General features: G+C 41.7%; 1 protein-coding gene across 1 annotated transcript in view; it reads right to left on the bottom strand.

Annotated features, from left to right (window-relative positions):
- The window catches only part of LOC106566425 (zinc finger protein PLAGL2), a 59,216-nt gene that overhangs the window by 3,781 nt on the left and 37,226 nt on the right, over nucleotides 1–18,209 (bottom strand). The gene's annotated exons all lie outside the window — the stretch shown is intronic.

Here is an 18,209-nt window from a genome sequence, read left to right as displayed (position 1 = left end):
CATGGATTTTGCCACAAATACATTTTAGCCAATGAGCCAATAAAGAATATTCCTGACCAGAGACTGGAATCAATCCGTATCGCAGAATTATCGTGGAAGTATCGCAGAAGATTAGAGTAAACAAATAAATGTCCAATTGAGCCGACATATTCAACCTTTACCCTGAATACAGTCTCCGTGAACACGGGAAGATTTCATTTTAATTTCATTCTAGCTATAACACAGATTTTCCGTGATACTTTTGTTATATGGATTGAATCCAGGCTCAGATCTGAGCCTATGGACTGATGTCGTTTTTCTGCTATGAAATCTTGACTTGGGAATTTCTGATGGTTACAAGACTTCCAGTCCAAACACCAGTTGGGCAGTAGGGGGCACTAAAGGACAATGTGACATAGAGGTACACAACTGCAAAGTGACTAATAGGAATGTCTGTTAAAAGACTGTTCATTTCCAGTTGAGTCATTCAGTCATCCCACTCATCACAGTATTCATCTATGTATGTCTTATCCACTGAGCATTTGCCACATCATCATCTATATAATATATTTTACATGTCCTTATCATGTTGTGTGGCTTAAACAAGAAAATTAATGTAGGGTGCACAAAGCAGGCATTGTGTGTGTGTGTGTGTGTGTGTGTGTGTGTGTGTGTGTGTGTGTGTGTGTGTGTGTGTGTGTGTACATGCATGTACATGTTATGAAACAGGATAAAAGGCTCACATAATCCTACAGAAAACAGTGAACCACACCAAGCCCCTAAGGTGTTTACGCCATAAACGAGCGCTTCCTAAAACCTGCTGCTTCGGTACCTGTCAGCTGCCTAATTCAACAGAGTCCTCAAACTACTGTAAAAGTCCTGGCAAAGCAAACTTTACACGACAACAACACTGGTCTAATTTGGTTAGTTTAAAATGGAAATCTGTTTGTGAGGGATATTAGACTTCTGTAGTTATATTTCTGGATAAAGTTTAATTTCTGAGTGCTATATAATAATAATGATGATAATAATAATAATAATAATCAAATTTTATTTGCCACATGCGCCGAATAAAACAAGTGTAGACTTTACCATGAAATGCTTACTTACAAGCCCTTAACCAACAGTGCAGTTCAAGAAGAAGAAAATATTTACCAAGTAGGCTAAAATAAAAAGTCATAATAAAAAGTAACACAATAAGAATAAGAATAACGAGGCTATGTACAGGGGGCACCGTTACTGAGTCAGTGTGCAGGGGTACAGGCTAGTTGAGGTAGTCTGTACATGTAGGTGGGGGCGAAGTGACTATGCATTATAATTAATAATAATAATAACAACAATAATTACAATAATAACAATAATAATAACAAACAGAATAATAATAATAATAATAACAATAATGATAATAATAATAATAACAATAATTACAATAATAACAATAATAATAATAACATTAATTACAATAATAACAATAATAACAATAACAATAACAATAATAATAAAAACAATAATAACAATAATAATAACAAACAGAATAATAAAATAATAATAATAATAATAAATGCCATTAAGCAGAAGATTTTATCCAAAGCAACTTACAGTCAAGTCAAGCAGGCATACATTTCTCACACCACAGAAGTAACACTGTTGCACCATGTCTTTCAGTCACCTCGTTGGCCTTTATGACCCCTCTCCTCCCACACAGCTAAGTCACATGGTCAAGTCCAAGGTCACCCTGGATCCTACTAACCACACTATCACCTGGCTGTGCTTTAGTCACATGACCTAAGAATGTACACACACTCACACAGACATGTGCCCAACAACAAACATGCATACACAAGTGTGTGTGCATACTCTCACAAATGACATACACACACACTAACACAGTTCGCACTGCTTCCTCTCTGTTGATAGGTGCACTGTGTGTTTCTGTGACAGACTGAGAGGGTACATTAGTTATTAGGAGAATACAGGTCTGAATGGTGTGTGGAAGTGTGTGAGAGAGAGGAGAGAGACAGAGAGAGAGAGACAGAGAGAGAGAGACAGAGAGACACAGAGAGAGAGACAGCGAGAGAGAGACAGCGAGAGAGTGTGTGTGTGTGTGTGAGCCATTGTGTGTGTGAGCCATTGTGTGTGTGTGTGTGTGTGTGTGTGTGTGTGTGTGTGTGTGTGTGTGTGTGTGTGTGTGTGTGTGTGTGTGTGTGTGTATAGATGTGGTTAAGAGGAGCTGACAGCTCATCACACAGCAGGATCGGTGCAGGGGGGTGACTCCTCCCACTGACCAGCCCCAGGGAGTCCTGGTCTATTGTGTAGCTGCACCACAAGGCACATTCCTGGCCGGCATCACACGCCGTACACTACACTCACACCATGACCCCCGCCCCGCTGGTCTTAGGCATTACATGCCTAGCATCCAATAACTAACGCCTCCTACATCACACACCTACACCAGGACCAGCCCCCCGTCAAAACTCAACAACAAAGACTAGTTTCTGCTGTGCCGTTACATTTGAATCATTTCAGAACTAATAACGCACCACCGTCAACACACAACTGAGCTTCACGAGACCTCTTCATCGGCCCACAAATGTATAGCAGTAACCAACACTTCCATCAATCCCTACTTAGAACCACCCCACCATCTAACATGATAACCTCCTGAAACTAACCACCATCTAACATGATAACCTCCTGAAACTAACCACCCCACCATCTAACATGATAACCTCCTGAAACTAACCACCATCTAACATGATAACCTCCTGAACCTAAACACCATCTAACATGATAACCTCCTGAAACTAACCACCATCTAACATGATAACCTCCTGAAACTAACCACCATCTAACATGATAACCTCCTGAAACTAACCACCCCACCATCTAACATGATAACCTCCTGAAACTAACCACCATCTAACATGATAACCTCCTGAACCTAAACACCATCTAACATGATAACCTCCTGAAACTAACCACCATCTAACATGATAACCTCCTGAAACTAACCACCATCTAACATGATAACCTCCTGAAACCAACCACCATCTAATATGATAACCTCCTGAAATTAACTACCATCTAACATGATAACCTCCTGAAACTAACCACTCCACCATCTAACATGATAACCTCCTGAACCTAACTACCATCTAACATGATAACCTCCTGAAACTAACCACCATCTAACATGATAACCTCCTGAAACTAACCACCCCACCATCTAACATGATAACCTCCTGAAACTAACCACCCCACCATCTAACATGATAACCTCCTGAAACTAACCACCCCACCATCTAACATGATAACCTCCTGAAACTAACCACCCCACCATCTAACATGATAACCTCCTGAAACTAACCACCATCTAACATGATAACCTCCTGAAACTAACCACCCCACCATCTAACATGATAACCTCCTGAAACTAACCACCATCTAACATGATAACCTCCTGAAACTAACCACCCCACCATCTAACATGATAACCTCCTGAAACTAACCACCCCACCATCTAACATGATAACCTCCTGAAACTAACCACCCCACCATCTAACATGATAACCTCCTGAACCTAACCATCATCTAACATGATAACCTTCTGAAACTAACCACCCCACCATCTAACATGATAACCTCCTGAAACTAACCACCATCTAACATGATAACCTCCTGAAACTAACCACCCCACCATCTAACATGATAACCTCCTGAAACTAACCACCCCACCATCTAACATGATAACCTCCTGAAACTAACCACCCCACCATCTAACATGATAACCTCCTGAACCTAACCACCATCTAACATGATAACCTCCTGAAACTAACCACCCCACCATCTAACATGATAACCTCCTGAAACTAACCAATTGGTACACTCTGATTTACCACCCCAAGATATCCCTGCACAGCGTGTATTTGCGCCCATACTGGATGGAAATTACAAGTGTAATGGTTGTTCTCAATGCAATGGCACTTATAAATGTAGATCCTTCAAACACCCACAAACAGGGAAACAGATCCCAATTAAAGGTGTTATTACGTGTTCCACTAAGGCAGTTATTTATCTTATAACTTGTCCCTGTGGTAAAAATTATGTGGGTAAAACAAAGCGTGAATTAAAAGTACGTATCTCAGAGCATCGTAGTTCCATTAGGTGCAAAAACTTGACTTACTCAGTTGCGGCCCACTTTTTGGAAGCAAACCATTCGATTTCGTCTCTGCGTTATATTGGCATCGAACATGTCACCCTCCCGAGGAGAGGGGGTGACCATGATAATTTATTGTTAAAACGAGAGGCTGCCTGGATCTTTAATTTAAAGACCCTTGCTCCCTTCGGTCTCAACATAGACTTTGATCTGAAGCCATTCTTGTGATTATTGTGATTTTGCCATTGTAATTGTTTGTTAGATACATTTTAGACTACAAATGCTATGATCGTATGCTATCCATTTGTTTGTCTTTTTGTATGTTCTTTGTATGCCATTTTTTTTTTAAATATTTGAGTTAACCAATGATATTAGGCCATACTTGGCCATGATTACAAACACCTGTGTGTCTCTTGACACTATATCAATGACTCATCTCACAGTGTTTGTGATGATACCCTGATGAAGACAGCTTCGCTGTCGAAACGTTGGTTATTACATTTTTGCATCTGAGCTCTTAGAGTGTGCGGCTTTCCTTTGTTTTCTAGTGTTCTGCTCCGCTGGCCAGCACCTCGCCTTTATAGGTGTGCGTTTCTTTTTTCTAGAAACCTCCTGAAACTAACCACCCCACCATCTAACATGATAACCTCCTGAAACTAACTACCATCTAACATGATAACCTCCTGAAACTAAACTCCATCTAACATGATAACCTCCTGAAACTAAACACCATCTAACATGATAACCTCCTGAAACTAACCACCCCACCATCTAACATGATAACCTCCTGAAACTAACCACCATCTAACATGATAACCTCCTGAAACTAACCACCCCACCATCTAACATGATAACCTCCTGAAACTAACCACCCCACCATCTAACATGATAACCTCCTGAAACGAACCACCATCTAACATAACCTCCTGAAACGAACCACCATCTAACATGATAACCTCCTGAAACTAACCACCCCACCATCTAACATGATAACCTCCTGAAACTAACCACCCCACCATCTAATATGATAACCTCCTGAAACTAACCACCACACCATCTAATATGATAACCTCCTGAAACTAACCACCCCACCATCTAACATGATAACCTCCTGAAACTAACCACCATCTAACATGATAACCTCCTGAAACTAATGACCCCACCATCTAACATGATAACCTCCTGAAACTAACGACCCCACCATCTAACATGACAACCTCCTGAAACTAACCACCCCACCATCTAACATGATAACCTCCTGAACCACCCCACCATCTAATATGATAACCTCCTGAAACTAACCACCCCACCATCTAACATGATATCCTCCTGAACCACCCCACCATCTAATATGATAACCTCCTGAAACTAACCACCTCACCATCTAATATGTTAACCTCCTGAAACTAACTACCATCTAACATGATAACCTCCTGAAACTAACCACCATCTAACATGATAACCTCCTGAAACCAACCACCCCACCATCTAATATGATAACCTCCTGAAACTAACCACCATCTAACATGATAACCTCCTGAAACTAACCACCCCACCATCTAACATGATAACCTCCTGAAACTAACCACAATCTAACATGATAACCTCCTGAAACTAACCACCCCACCATCTAATATGATAACCTCCTGAAACTAACCACCCCACCATCTAATATCGTCGATGTAACAGTATAACAGTAACAGTATAGTATAGCAGTATAGCTTCCGTCCCTCTCCTCGCGCCAACCTGGGCTTGAACCAGGACCCTCTGCACACATCAACAACTGACACCCACAAAGCATCGTTACCCATCGCGCCACAAAATCCGCGGCACCATGTAATAATATCTAAATATCGTTGTCATTCCAAGATGGCATAGCAGTCAGACGTCCTTTGTCCTCCTCTTGTCGTGTCCCGTGTATATATACAGTGGGGGGGAAAAGTATTTGATCCCCTGCTGATTTTGTATGTTTGCCCACTGACAAAGAAATTATCATTGTATAATTTTAATGTTAGGTTTATTTGAACAGTGAGAGACAGAATAACAACAAAAATATAGAGAAAAATGCATGTAAAAAATGTTATAAATTGATTTGCATTTTAATGAGGGAAATAAGTATTTGACCCCCTCTTAATCAGAAAGATTTCTGGCTCCCAGGTGTCTTTTATACAGGTAACGAGCTGAGATTAGGAGCACACTCTTAAAGGGAGTGCTCCTAACCGCAGCTTGTTACCTGTATAAAAGACACCTGTCCACAGAAGCAATCAATCAGATTCCAAACTCTCCACCATGGCCAAGACCAAAGAGCTCTCCAAGGATGTCAGGGACAATTTTGTAGACCTACACAAGGCTGGAATGGGTTACAAGACCATCGCCAAGCAGCTTGGTGAGAAGGTGACAACATTTGGTGCGATTATTCGCAAATGGAAGAAACAAAAGAACTGTCAATATCCCTCGGCCTGGGGCTCCATGCAAGATCTCACCTCGTGGAGTTGCAATGATCATGAGAACGGTGAGGAATCAGCCCAGAACTACACGGGAGGATCTTGTCAATGATTTCAAGGCAGCTGGGACCATAGTCACCAAGAAAACAATTGGTAACACACTATGCCGTGAAGGACTGAAATCCTGCAGTGCCCGCAAGGTCCCCCTGCTCAAGAATACATATACATTCCCGTCTGAAGACAAAATCCCTCCTGAGATGTGTGCAAACCTGGTGGCCAACTACAAGAAATGTCTGAACTCTGTGATTGCCAACAAGGGTTTTGCCACCAAGTACTAAGTCATGTTTTGCAGAGGGGTTAAATATTTATTTCCTTCATTAAAATGCAAATCATTTTATAACATTTTTGACATGCGTTTTTCTTGATTTTTTTGTTGTTATTCTGTCTCTCACTGTTCATATAAACCTACCATTAAAATTATAGACTGATCATTTCTTTGTAAGTGGGCAAACGTACAAAATCAGCAGGAGATCAAATACTTTTTTCCCCCACTGTATATTTACATCTTTTCTTCGCATATCTTTTTATATATTTTTTTCTAAAAACTCAACCTCAAAACACTCTCCTGCAACCCGTCTCACCAATTAAAAAAAAAACTATTATTTACCTCAAATCTGAAATCCACAACAGAAGCTAGCCAGAGGTTAGCCAGAGGTTGGCCAGTTCACTGGCTACGTTGGAGTTCAGCTAGCCACAGTTGGCGGTCATCAGCTATCCCTTAGCTCGAAAAGCTATCGGCAGTTTTGTACAGCGCGACTCAGACCAGAGCATACCGGACCTATTTTCTCTCCATATCCCCGGATTTCTACCGCAAGCTCTGGACATTTACACCTGGATCTTGCAGCGAGCTAGCTGCTACCCGAGTGACTATTGGCTAACGTCGGTCCCGGAGCTAACATAAATTATTCCGGAGCTAGCCAGCTGAAGAGTTCCATCAGCCACTCCTGGGCTACAATCACCTATCCGGACCCGTTTTACTGCCGATGCGGAGACCCATCGGGCCTTCACGACTGGACTACCGACGTTATCTGCCCGAGGGAGCTATCCAACTGGCCCCTCCGTCGCGACGTAACCTGAACGCCCATCTGCGGCCCGCTAATCGTTAGCTGTCTTATCGGCTGCTATCTGAATAGGTCTATCGGACAATTTTCTTGGGCCACTATAACTATAACTATTTTGCCAATTGGACTGGTCCCTCCTACCACACGGAACCCCACTAATCTACAGACGGAAACGCACGAGGTGGCTAAAAACAGACCTCCCTCCATCTTCTGCCAGCTTGCTACCTATGGCCTGGCTAGCTGCCTGAATCTCACTGGACCCTTATGATCACTCGGCTAAGCATGCCTCTCTTTAATGTGAATATGCCTTGTCCATTGCTGTTCTGGTTTGTGTTTATTGGCTTATTTCACTGTAGAGCCTCTAGCCCTGCTCATTATACATTATCCAACCTTTCAGTTCCACCACCCACACATGCTACGACATCTTCTGGTTTCAATGATGTTTCTAGAGACAATATCTCTCTCATCATCACTCAATGCCTAGGTTTACCTCCACTGTATTCACATCCTGCCATACCTTTGTCTGTACATTATACCTTGAAGCTATTTTATCGCTCCCAGAAACCTGCTCCTTTTACTCTCTATTCTGGACGTCATAAACGACCAATTCTCATAGCTTTTAGCCATACCCTTATCCAACTCCTCCTCTGTTCCTCTGTGATGTAGAGGTGAATCCAGGCCCCGCAGTGCCTAGCTCCACTCCTATTCCCAAGGCACTCTCTTTTGATGACTTCTGTAAACGTAATAGCCTTGTTTTCATGCATGTTAACATTAGAAGCCTCCTCCCTAAGTTTGTTTTATTCACTGCTTTAGCACACTCTGCCAACCCGGATGTCCTAGCCGTGTCTGAATCCTGGATTAGGAAGTCCACCAAAAACTCTGAAATCTTCATCCCTAACTACAACATTTTCAGACAAGATAGAATGGCCAAAGGGGGCGGTGTTGTAATCTACTGCAGAGATAGCCTGCAGAGATCTGTCCTAATATCCAGGTCTGTACCCAAACAATTTGAACTTCTACTTTTAAAAATCCATCTCTCTAAAAACAAGTCTCTCACCGTTGCCGCCTGCTATAGACCACCCTCTGCCCCCAGCTGTGCTCTGGACACCATATGTGAACTGATTGCCCCCCATCTATCTTCAGAGCTCGTGCTGCTAGGTGACCTAAACTGGGACATGCTTAACACCCCAGCCATCCTACAATCTAAGCTTGATGCCCTCAATCTCACACAAATTATCAATGAACCTACCAGGTACCACCCCAAAGCCATAAACACGGGCACCCTCATAGATATCATCCTAACTAACTTGCCCTCTAAATACACCTCTGCTGTTTTCAACCAAGATCTCAGCGATCACTGCCTCATTGCCTGCATCCGTAATGGGTCAGCGGTCCAACGACCTCCACTCATCACTGTCAAACGCTCCCTGAAACATTTCAGTGAGCAAGCCTTTCTAATCGACCTTGCCCGGGTATCCTGGAAGGATATTGACCTCATCCCGTCAGTAGAGGATGCCTGGTTATTTTTTTTAAATGCCTTCATCACCATCTTAAATAAGCATGCCCCATTCAAGAAACTTAGAACCAGGACCTGACTGCCCTTAACCAACACAAAAACATCCTGTGGCATTCTGCATTAGCATCGAACAGCCCCCGTGATATGCAACTTTTCAGGGAAGTTAGAAACCAATATACACAGGCAGTTAGAAAAGCCAAGGCTAGCTTTTTCAAGCAGAAATTTGCTTCCTGCAACACAAACTCAAAAAAGTTCTGGGACACTGTAAAGTCCATGGAGAATAAGAACACCTCCTCCCAGCTGCCCACTACACTGAGGATAGGAAACTCTGTCACCTCCGATAAATCCACTATAATTGAGAATTTCAATAAGCATTTTTCTATGGCTGGCCATGCTTTCCACCTGGCTACCCCTACCACGGTCAACAGCACTGCACCCCCCACAGCTACTCGCCCAAGCCTTTCCCATTTCACTCTCTCCCAAATCCAGTAAGCTGATGTTCTGAAAGAGCTGCAAAATCTGGACCCCTACAAATCAGCCGGGCTAGACAATCTGGACCCTTTCTTTCTAAAATGATCTGCCGAAATTGTTGCAACCCCTATTGCTAGCCTGTTCAACCTCTCTTTCGTGTCGTCTGAGATTCCAAAAGATTGGAAAGCAGCTGCTGTCATCCCCCTCTTCAAATGAGGGGACACTCTTGACCCAAACTGCTACAGACCTATATCTATCCTACCCTGCCTTTCTAAGGTCTTCGAAAGCCAAGTCAACAAACAGATTACCGACCATTTCAAATCCCACCGCACCTTCTCCGCTATGCAATCTGGTTTCCGAGCTGGTCATGGGTGCACCTCAGCCACGCTCAAGGTCCTAAATGATATCGTAACCGCCATCGATAAGAAACAATACTGTGCTGCCGTATTCATTGACCTGGCCAAGGCTTTCAACTCTGTCAATCACCACATCCTCATCGGCAGACTCAATAGCCTTGGTTTCTCAAATTATTCCCTCGCCTGGTTCACCAACTACTTCTCTGATAGAGTTCAATGTGTCAAATTGGATGGCCTGTTGTCCGGGCCTCTAGTAGTCTCTATGGGGGTGCCACAGGGTTCAATTCTTGGGCCAACTCTTTTCTCTGTATACATCAATGATGTCGCTCTTGCTGCTGGTGAGTCTCTGATCCACCTCTACGCAGACGACACCAATCTGTATACTTCTGGCCCTTCTTTGGACACTGTGTTAACAACCCTCCAGACGAGCTTCATTGCCATACAACTCTCCTTCCGTGGCCTCCAACTGCTCTTAAATACAAGTAAAACGTCAACCGATCGCTGCCTGCACCTGCCCGCCCGTCCAGCATCACTACTCTGGACGGTTCTGACTTAGAATGTGGACAACTACAAATACCTAGGTGTCTGGTTAGACTGTAAGCGCTCCTTCCAGACTCACATCAAACATCTCCAATCCAAAGTTAAATCTAGAATTGGCTTCCTATTTCGCAACAAAGCATCCTTCACTCATGCTGCCAAACATACCCTCGTAAAACTGACCATACTACCGATCCTCGACTTCGGCGATGTCATTTACAAAATAGCCTCCAATACCCTACTCAATAAACTGGATGCAGTCTATCACAGTGCCATCCGTTTTGTCACCAAAGCCCCATATACTACCCACCACTGCGACCTGTACGCTTTCGTTGGCTGGCCCTCGCTTCATACTCGGCGCCAAACCCACTGGCTCCAGGTCATCTACAAGACCCTGCTAGGTAAAGTCCCCCCTTATCTCCGCTCACTGGTCACCATAGCAGCACCCACCTGTAGCACGCGCTCCAGCAGGTATATCTCTCTGGTCACCCCCAAAGCCAATTCCTCCTTTGGCCGTCTCTCCTTCCAGTTCTCTGCTGCCAATGACTGGAACGAACTACAAAAATCTCTGAAACTGGAAACACTTATCTCCCTCACTAGCTTTAAGCACCAGCTGTCAGAGCAGCTCACAGATCACTGCACCTGTACATAGCCCATCTATAATTTAGCCCAAACAACTACCTCTTCCCCTATTGTATTTATTTATTTTGCTCTTTTGCACCCCATTATTTCTACTTTGCACTTTCTACCACTACAAATCTACCATTCCAGTGTTTTACTTTCTATATTGTATTTACTTTGCCACCATGGCTTTTTTTTGCCTTTACCTCCCTTATCTCACCTCATTTGCTCACATTGCATATAGACTTATTTTTCTAATGTATTATTGACTGTATGTTTGTTTTACTCCATGTGTAACTCTGTGTTGTTGTATGTGTCGAACTGCTTTGCTTTATCTTGGCCAGGTCGCAGTTGTAAATGAGAACTTGTTCTCAACTTGCCTGCCTGGTTAAATAAAGGTTAAATAAATAAAATAACATGACAACCTGCTGAAACTAACCACCATCTAACATGATAACCTCCTGAAATGAACCACCATCTAACATGATACCCACCTGAACCACCCCACCATCTAACATGATAACCTCCTGAAACTAACCACCATCTAACATGATAACCTCCTGAAACTAACCACCCCACCATCTAACATGATAACCTCCTGAAACTAACCACCATCTAACATGATAACCTCCTGAAACTAACCACCCCACCATCTAACATGATAACCTCCTGAAACTAACCACCCCACCATCTAACATGATAACCTCCTGAACCACCCCACCATCTAACATGATAACCTTCTGAACCACCCCACCATCTAACATGATAACCTCCTGAAACTAAACACCATCTAACATGATAACCTCCTGAAACTAACCACCATCTAACATGATAACCTCCTGAAACTAACCACCCCACCATCTAGCATGATAACCTCCTGAAACTAACAATGATAACCTCCTGAAACTAACCTCCATCTAACATGATAACCTCCTGAACCACCCCACCATCTAACATGATAACCTCCTGAAACGAACCACCATCTAACATGATAACCTCCTGAACCACCCCACCATCTAACATGATAACCTCCTGAAACGAACCACCATCTAACATGATAACCTCCTGAAACTAAACACCATCTAACATGATAACCTCCTGAAACTAACCACCATCTAGACTTATTTTTCTAATGTATTATTGACTGTATGTTTGTTTTACTCCATGTGTAACTCTGTGTTGTTGTATGTGTCGAACTGCTTTGCTTTATCTTGGCCAGGTCGCAGTTGTAAATGAGAACTTGTTCTCAACTTGCCTACCTGGTTAAATAAAGGTTAAATAAATAAAATAACATGACAACCTGCTGAAACTAACCACCATCTAACATGATAACCTCCTGAAATGAACCACCATCTAACATGATAACCACCTGAACCACCCCACCATCTAACATGATAACCTCCTGAAACTAACCACCATCTAACATGATAACCTCCTGAAACTAACCACCCCACCATCTAACATGATAACCTCCTGAAACTAACCACCATCTAACATGATAACCTCCTGAAACTAACCACCCCACCATCTAACATGATAACCTCCTGAAACGAACCACCATCTAACATGATAACCTCCTGAAACTAACCACCCCACCATCTAACATGATAACCTCCTGAACCACCCCACCATCTAACATGATAACCTTCTGAACCACCCCACCATCTAACATGATAACCTCCTGAAACTAAACACCATCTAACATGATAACCTCCTGAAACTAACCACCATCTAACATGATAACCTCCTGAAACTAACCACCCCACCATCTAGCATGATAACCTCCTGAAACTAACAATGATAACCTCCTGAAACTAACCACCCCACCATCTAACATGATAACCTCCTGAACCACCCCACCATCTAACATGATAACCTTCTGAACCACCCCACCATCTAACATGATAACCTCCTGAAACTAAACACCATCTAACATGATAACCTCCTGAAACTAACCACCATCTAACATGATAACCTCCTGAAACTAACCACCCCACCATCTAGCATGATAACCTCCTGAAACTAACAATGATAACCTCCTGAAACTAACCACCCCACCATCTAACATGATATCTCCTGAAACGAACCACCATCTAACATGATAACCTCCTGAACCACCCCACCATCTAACATGATAACCTCCTGAAACGAACCACCATCTAACATGATAACCTCCTGAAACTAAACACCATCTAACATGATAACCTCCTGAAACTAACCACCATCTAGACTTATTTTTCTAATGTATTATTGACTGTATGTTTGTTTTACTCCATGTGTAACTCTGTGTTGTTGTATGTGTCGAACTGCTTTGCTTTATCTTGGCCAGGTCGCAGTTGTAAATGAGAACTTGTTCTCAACTTGCCTACCTGGTTAAATAAAGGTTAAATAAATAAAATAACATGACAACCTGCTGAAACTAACCACCATCTAACATGATAACCTCCTGAAATGAACCACCATCTAACATGATAACCACCTGAACCACCCCACCATCTAACATGATAACCTCCTGAAACTAACCACCATCTAACATGATAACCTCCTGAAACTAACCACCCCACCATCTAACATGATAACCTCCTGAAACTAACCACCATCTAACATGATAACCTCCTGAAACTAACCACCCCACCATCTAACATGATAACCTCCTGAAACGAACCACCATCTAACATGATAACCTCCTGAAACTAACCACCCCACCATCTAACATGATAACCTCCTGAACCACCCCACCATCTAACATGATAACCTTCTGAACCACCCCACCATCTAACATGATAACCTCCTGAAACTAAACACCATCTAACATGATAACCTCCTGAAACTAACCACCATCTAACATGATAACCTCCTGAAACTAACCACCCCACCATCTAGCATGATAACCTCCTGAAACTAACCACCCCACCATCTAACATGATATCTCCTGAAACGAACCACCATCTAACATGATAACCTCCTGAACCACCCCACCATCTAACATGATAACCTCCTGAAACGAACCACCATCTAACATGATAACCTCCTGAAACTAAACACCATCTAACATGATAACCTCCTGAAACTAACCACCATCTAACATGATAACCTCCTGAAACTAACCACCCCACCATCTAACATGATAACCTCCTGAAACTAACCACCATCTAACATGATAACCTCCTGAAACTAAACACCATCTAACATGATAACCTCCTGAAACTAACCACCATCTAACATGATAACCTCCTGAACCTAAACACCATCTAACATGATAACCTCCTGAACCCCAGCAGATCATCTTTCTTTTCAGCATCCGCATACTCTCTCCATCTCTGCCATAACTAGCTCCCCCCCTTCATTCCATTTCCTTACAATGATATACAATTTCCCATTCTAATAACCTGCCCACACAGTAGCAGAGTATTTGCAGTAAAACCATACAGATTGTTTTCCGTCATTTATCAACTAATAGCTTCATACTGTGTGGCCTACTGGCCTTTGAGACGTGTATTGTGTATGGGCTACACAGGCTATATTCCTCTGATGCCTTTATGATGCTTCTTCTTTGTTATTATAATGTTCCAAATGGACGTGGCAGTTTCACCAACTACAGAGTCCAGCTTTAATGTCCTTTCTTGGTCTTTGTTCTTTGTCTTTGTTTGTCCCCCCATTCCCCTGATCCATCACGCTCAGTGCCTCGCACGCCTCGGCAGGGACCAGGGTATGGACACCAGATGCCCCCTGGACGGAACATTCATGTTCAAGCACGACAAGCACCAAAATGGCTCCGGTCTCTCAACCACTTAACCTTCCAAGTACAAGTAGTCAGCTTAGTAGTCAGCATAGTAGTCAACATAGTAGTCAACATAGTAGTCAGCATAGTAGTCAACATAGTAGTCAGTATAGCAGTCAGCATAGTAGTCAGCATAGTAGTCAACTTAGTAGTCAGCATAGTAGTCAACCAAGTAGTCAACATAGTAGGCAGTATAGTAGTCAACTTAGTAGTCAGTATAGTAGTCAACATAGTAGTCAACTTAGTAGTCAACATAGTAGTCAACATAGTAGTCAGTATGGTAGTCAACATAGTAGTCAGTATAGTAGTCAGTATAGTAGTCAACTTAGTAGTCAACTTAGTAGTCAGCATAGTAGTCAACATAGTAGTCAGTATAGTAGTCAACATAGTAGTCAACATAATATTCAGTATAGTAGTCAACATAGTAGTCAACTTAGTAGTCGGTATAGTAGTCAACATAGTAGTCAGCATAGTAGTCAACATAGAAGTCAGTATAGTAGTCAACATAGTAGTCAGCATAGCAGTCAACATAGTAGTCAACATAATATTCAGTATAGTAGTCAGCATAGTAGTCAACATAATATTCAGTATAGTAGTCAACATAGTAGTCAGTATAGTAGTCAACATAGTAGTCAACATAGTAGTCAGTATAGCGGTCAACATAGTAGTCAACTTAGTAGTCAACATAGTAGTCAGCATAGTAGTCAGCATAGTAGTCAACATAGTAGTCAGCATAGTAGTCAAGATAGTAGTCAACTTAGAAGTCAGCATAGTAGTCAGCATAGTAGTCAGTATAGCGAACAACATAGTAGTCAACATAATATTCAGTATAGTAGTCAGCATAGTAGTCAACATAGTAGTCAGCATAGTAGTCAAGATAGTAGTCAACTTAGTAGTCAGCATAGTAGTCAACATAGTAGTCAGCATAGTAGTCAACATAGTAGTCAGTATAGTAGTCAACATAGTAGTCAGCATAGTAGTCAGCATAGTAGTCAAGATAGTAGTCAAGATAGTAGTCAACTTAGTAGTCAGCATAGTAGTCAGTATAGTAGTCAACATAGTAGTCAACATAGTAGTCAGTAAAGTAGTCAACATAGTAGTCAACATATTAGTCAGTATAGTAGTCAACATAGCAGTCAACATAGTAGTCAGCATAGTAGTCAACATAGTAGTCAGTATAGTAGTCAGCATAGTAGTCAACATAGTAGTCAGCATAGTAGTCAAGATAGTAGTCAACTTAGTAGTCAGCATAGTAGTCAACATAGTAGTCAGTATAGTAGTCAGTATAGTAGTCAGTATAGGAGTCAGCATAGTAGTCAGCATAGTAGTCAACATAATATTCAGTATAGTAGTCAACATAATATTCAGTATAGTAGTCAACATAGTAGTCAGTATAGTAGTCAGTATGGTAGTCAGTATAGTAGTCAACATAGTAGTCAGTATAGCGGTCAACATAGTAGTCAACTTAGTAGTCAGTATTTTAGTCCACATAGTAGTCAGTATAGTAGTCAACATAGCAGTCAACATAGTAGTCAACATAGTAGTCAACTTAGTAGTCAGCATAGTAGTCAGCATAGTAGTCAGCATAGTAGTCAACTTAGTAGTCAGCATAGTAGTCAACATAGTAGTCAGTATAGTAGTCAGTATAGTAGTCAGCATAGTAGTCAAGATAGTAGTCAACTTAGTAGTCAGCATAGTAGTCAGTATAGTAGTCAGCATAGTAGTCAACTTAGTAGTCAGCATAGTAGTCAACATAGTAGTCAGTATAGTAGTCAGTATAGTAGTCAGTATAGTAGTCAGTATAGTAGTCATCATAGTAGTCAAGATAGTAGTCAGCATAGTAGTCAGCATAGTAGTCAGTATAGCGGTCAACGTAATAGTCAACATAGTAGTCAGCATAGTAGTCAACATAATATTCAGTATAGTAGTCAACATAGTAGTCAGTATTGCGGTCAACTTAGTAGTCAACTTAGTAGTCAGTATTTTAGTCAACATAGTAGTCAGTAAGTAGTCAACATAGCAGTCAACATAGTAGTCAGCATAGTAGTCAACATAGTAGTCAGCATAGTAGTCAGCATAGTAGTCAACATAGTAGTCAGTATAGCGGTCAACATAGTAGTCAACTTAGTAGTCAGTATTTTAGTCAACATAGTAGTCAGTATAGTAGTCAACATAGCAGTCAACATAGCAGTCAACATAGTAGTCAACATAGTAGTCAACTTAGTAGTCAGCATAGTAGTCAGCATAGTAGTCAGCATAGTAGTCAACTTAGTAGTCAGCATAGTAGTCAACATAGTAGTCAGTATAGTAGTCAGTATAGTAGTCAGTATAGTACTCAGCATAGTAGTCAGCATAGTAGTCAACATAGTAGTCAACATAATAGTCAACAAAGTAGTCAACGTAGTAGTCAGTATTTTAGTCAACATAGTAGTCAGCATAGTAGTCAACATAGTAGTCAGTATAGCGGTCAACATAGTAGTCAACATAGTAGTCAGCATAGTATTCAACATAGTAGTCAACATAGTAGTCAACGTAGTAGTCAGTATTTTAGTCAACATAGTAGTCAGTATAGTAGTCAGCATAGTAGTCAGCATAGTAGTCAACGTAGCAGTCAACATAGTAGTCAGCATAGTAGTCAGTATTTTAGTCAACATAGTAGTCAGTATAGTAGTCAGCATAGTAGTCAGCATAGTAGTCAACATAGCAGTCAACATAGTAGTCAGCATAGTAGACAGTATAGTAGTCAGCATAGTAGACAGTATAGTAGTCAGTATTTTAGTCAACATAGTAGACAGTATAGTAGTCAACATAGCAGTCAACATAGTAGTCATTATAGTAGACAGTATAGTAGTCAGCATAGTAGACAGTATAGTAGTCAGCATAGTAGACAGTATAGTAGTCAACATAGCAGTCAACATAGTAGACAGTATAGTAGTCAGCATAGTAGACAGTATAGTAGTCAGCATAGTAGACAGTATAGTAGTCAACATAGCCATAGCAAAGCAGAGTGAGACACCGCACTCAATGCTTTACGTCCCAGAGAATGGACATGGTAACCATTTCCGAAATGGTACTGTGTAATCACTGGGAACGTCTAGAAATAATAAGCCCATGGATAATGATTTCATCATGTGGTATCATAGCCTACCCAGGGGCACAGTAAACTACAGTCCATGCTGACAAGAGTCAGTGCTGAGTGTTTGCAGTGCAGACAAAAAAATCGAATC

Source organism: Salmo salar, chromosome ssa13, assembly GCF_905237065.1.
Source record: "Salmo salar chromosome ssa13, Ssal_v3.1, whole genome shotgun sequence".
In the NCBI taxonomy this organism is placed as follows: Eukaryota; Metazoa; Chordata; class Actinopteri; order Salmoniformes; family Salmonidae; genus Salmo; species Salmo salar.
Note: the sequence above shows the minus strand (reverse complement) of the source record. Positions and strands in the feature narration are given on the sequence as shown.